Source organism: Lucilia cuprina, chromosome 6 (assembly GCF_022045245.1).
Source record: "Lucilia cuprina isolate Lc7/37 chromosome 6, ASM2204524v1, whole genome shotgun sequence".
NCBI classification, from domain to species: Eukaryota; Metazoa; Arthropoda; class Insecta; order Diptera; family Calliphoridae; genus Lucilia; species Lucilia cuprina.
The window spans coordinates 55,233,108-55,237,524 of record NC_060954.1 but is presented as its reverse complement, the minus strand read 5'-3'; the positions used below and the strand labels follow the sequence as shown (position 1 = coordinate 55,237,524).

Below are 4,417 nucleotides of genomic sequence, written 5' to 3'. Positions count from 1 at the left end.
AGACTATAGACTAGACTATAGACTAGACTATAGACTAGACTATAGACTAGACTATAGACTAGACTATAGAATAGATTATAGACTAGACTATAGACTAGACTATAGAATAGACTATAGACTAGACTATAGACTATACTATAGACTAGAGGAAAGAATTGACTAAACACTTGACTAAAGACTGGACTAGAGACTAAACTACAAACTAGACTATAGACTAAGTCATCGATTCATTAAAATTTTTCTCGCAGTGTAGATTATGTGTGTATATCAAAAATTCAATACATTTTATTTCGTTCTTGTTTTCGCTTTAATATAAACAATTAGAAAAACTCAAAAATGGAAAGGAGGGCAAAGTTAAAATCCAAAAATAAAAGATAGGCATTATCAAATATTAAACATACTACATGGTCAAACAAATACAAGTTTTAGTGCACATGACATTCAAACGTAATAATTCATAATTGAATTTTTTCTCATTTATAAATGAAAATGACAAATTTAAATTATTATAATTACAAGTCAATGTGATTTTCATTTATTTTTTTTTTTTTTTGAAAAATTTTTCTAAAAATCCATCAAACTTAAATTTCTTGTGTAGTGTTCTTTTAGACAAGAAAAAACCCAAAATTTAAGAGTTTAAGCAAAGTACATTTGAAAATATGAAAAACAAAAAATCATAAACAATTGTTCGACCATAAAAATGAAAATGTTTTTTTTTTTCAATAAATCGCAATTTCTTCGTTTGAATTGTTTATTATTCTGTTTTAATAAACAAATAATTGAGGTATTATTTTTTGCCATTACTTTTCCAAAAAAAAAAAAAAAACAAAATATATTCAATTGTAACACACTTTTCATAAATTATAATGAGCTTAAACAAATATATAAAACATTACAATAAGAAACGATACAATATGATTCCACACAAATGCTATAAATGGGCTATAAAAACTACAGAATTGGAGTGGGTGGATGGATGGATGGATGTGGAAATTTTGAAAACTTTTCCCTTTTATATAAAAGTTAATTTCTTAATAAAAACAAATAACAAGTTCACTAGGACATTGGTAAAACTAATTTTCGAAGAAATTTGTTTTAAGGTTTTTTTCTCTAAAAATAAACTTTTTAATCTGATTTGTTTAGAGAAACAAATACGTTTTAAATGATGTCCAGCGAAAAAAACTGAGTCATAGACTTTTACAATTTAACAATGGGGGTTCACATTTACATACAAATTAAAATAAACTTTAATATTTTAAACTTAAACTTTGAGTATTTCCAAAAATCTATTAAAAGACTCGAGACTATAGACATATCTATAGAGAACTTTTAAATCTATACGTGCCGATAGATAAGACTATAGACGAAACTATCGAAAAGTCTGTAGTTCTAGTTAAGTTACACAGAGGAAAAGCAGCTTCGATATAAACATATTTTGACAACGAATGTTATTGAAAAGTTGCAAAATTTTTGGTTTCGATTTGGTACCAGTGTATGTATTTGTAGTTTCTAGTTGTGTTCTAGTTATGTTCTAGTTGTGTTCTAGTTGTGTTCTAGTTGTGTTCTAGTTGTGTTCTAGTTATGTTCTAGTTGTGTTCTAGTTATGTTCTAGTTGTGTTCCAGTTCTGTTCCAGTTCTGTTCTAGTTATGTTCTAGTTGTGTTCTAGTTCCATTCTAGTTCTATTCTAGTTCTGTTCTAGTTGTGTTCTAGTTCTATTCTAGTTCTAATCTAGTTATGTTCTAGTTGTGTTCAAGTTCTGCTCCAGTTCTGTTGTAGTTCTGTTCTAGTTCCGTTCTAGTTCTGTTCTAGTTCTGTTCTAGTACTGTTCTAGTTCTGTTGTAGTTCTGTTCTAGTTCTGATCTAGTTCTGTTCTAGTTTTGTTCTATTTCTGTTCTAGTTCTGTTCAAGTTCTGTTCAAGTTCTGTTTTAGTTCTGTTCTAATTCTGTTTTAGTTCTGTTCAAGTTCTGTTCTAGTTCTGTTCTAGTTCTGTTCTAGTTCTGTTCTAGTTCTGTTCTAGTTCTGTTCTAGTTCTGTTCTAGTTCTGTTCTAGTTCTGTTCTAGTTCTGTTCTAGTTCTGTTCTAGTTCTGTTCTAGTTCTGTTCTAGTTCTGTTCTAGTTCTGTTCTAGTTCTGTTCTAGTTCTGTTCTAGTTCTGTTCTAGTTCTGTTCTAGTTCTGTTCTAGTTCTGTTCTAGTTCTGTTCTAGTTCTGTTCTAGTTCTGTTCTAGTTCAGTTCTAGTTCAGTTCTAGTTCAGTTCTGTTCTAGTTCTGTTCTGTTCTGTTCTGTTCTAGTTCTGTTCTAGTTCTGTTCTAGTTATGTTCTAGTTATGTTCTAGTTCTGTTCTAGTTCTGTTCTAGTTCTGTTCTAGTTCTGTTCTAGTTCTGTTCTAGTTCTGTTCTAGTTCTGTTCTAGTTCTGTTTTAGTTCTGTTCTTGCTCTATTCTGTTTATACTCGAAACTATATACAAGTTCCTAGACTAGACTATAGAATTGTTTTTATTCTTGTCGAAAACAATTTTTAAATTCTCTCAATTAAAAAACATTTTAAACAAGAAAGACCAATAAACTTAATTTATGATAACAACAACTCTTTGCTCATTACAAAATATGTCAACAGACACCATTTTAGATTTTTAATTTCATAGTAGAAATTATGTTGTTATAACTAAATTATTTGTTAAACAAGCAGCACAAAAAGAAGTAAAACTCATTATATTTTAACAAACAAAAGCCAGACTAACAAAATATTTGAAGTGAATTAAAAAGAATTCTTTTTAAGTTAAACAGAAGGAGAAAAAACTTAAATATTACAATAACTGATGACAAGCGACACAAATATTGAAACACACATAGAGACCTACTTTTTCCCTACTCCGTCCATACACACACATATACCTTCATATCCTTTTTATACAATAGAGAAAGAGAGTGAGAGCACACAAATAGGGACAAAGAGCTGAAAAAAAAAACTCACCAAGCAAAAGAAGTTTAATATCCTTTGCTGCCTGAATGCCATCTTCTTTTAGATTTCGTTCAATCAAACGACTTCTAGCGGCTGCGGCCCTCTCCTCAGCACTTTGTGCGCAGCCCATGGTGCGTATTGCTTCGACACAAAACGTTTTGAAGGTCGTTTATATCGGCCACAATTGGCCGAATACGGTGACACACGAAAGAAATTTTATTTATGCAGAAAACAAAAATGAATGTGAAACACAAACACAAATAACTATAATACGTATACGTAGTGATGTACAAGGTACTTTTTTGTGTGTGTGTTTTTTTATTATTACGTTTTCTGTTTTTTTGAACAACACCAAAGCAGAAGAGGAGTGTAAATTAATAATGTTATTTTTTAGCACTTTATTAACAAAACAAAATATAAATTTTGAAAATTAAGTTGTAGTTGTTGTTGTTTTAAATATTTTTGTTTGTTATATAAATAAAGACAACTTGTTTAAGAAGACGTTTACACACATACACTCTGGTTTATTTACACTCTCATTCTTTTAAATTTATTGTAGTTGTAGTAGTTTTATTTCCTATTTCCGTTGTAAATTTTGTGTAACTTTTTATTTTTCTAAGTATTTTCTTAGTTTTATTGGTTATTTTAGTTATTTAAAATTATTTTTTTTTTATTAAAACACTGGAGGTTGATATTATTTGTTTTATTGTTTTTTATATAGAATTTTACCCTCTCTTATTAACATGTTTCGGTTTTAGAATTTCTACAATTTTGCTGTTTAAACATATGTTTTAATTATAATATGAACTTTAAATTAAATTTAGAGGGAAACCTTAAAAATGTGCAAATAAAATTGTTTCCTTTACATGACAAGAATTTTAAATTAACCTTAATTAAAGTTGTTTACAATTAATTATTAATTTGTCATAGTAACTTATTAATATTTTAGCAAATAACTTTGATAAATATTTTTTTATTTGTAATTAAAATTGTTTTCCTCATCAAAAACAAAATCTGTCCCACAAATACTAAAGATTAATTAAAAACTTTTGCCTAGTTAAGTTTCGTATTTCCTTTTGTCCTTAGTGGTCTAGTATGACAACACGCACATTTCCCTTACGCACATAAACACATACAATTGAAATTTTAATGTGCCCAGCAGTTTTAAGGGAGTAACTTTGTGTTGCTCTTAGCAAAGCGTTTCTTATTTTTAGGTGAAATAGAAATAGTCGAGAAATTTGGAATTGATCATAGATCGAAACCAAAAAGGACATTAGTTCAGTTTTAATTTAGTTCTAGAACAGTTTTTGTTCAGTTCTAGTTTAGTTCTAGTTCAGCTCTAGTTCTGTTCTGTTCTAGTTCTGTTCTAGTTCTGTTCTAGTTCTATTCTGTTCTAGTTCTGTTCTAGTTCTGTTCTAGTTCTGTTCTAGTTCTGTTCTAGTTCTGTTCTAGTTC

The 4,417-nt window shown here is 28.8% G+C and overlaps 1 protein-coding gene across 1 annotated transcript in view; it reads left to right on the top strand.

Annotated features, from left to right (window-relative positions):
• Positions 1–4,417, top strand: part of LOC111688087 (probable cytochrome P450 49a1) — a gene marked incomplete at its 5' end in the record, with an annotated part of 17,889 nt that overhangs the window by 10,562 nt on the left and 2,910 nt on the right. The gene's annotated exons all lie outside the window — the stretch shown is intronic.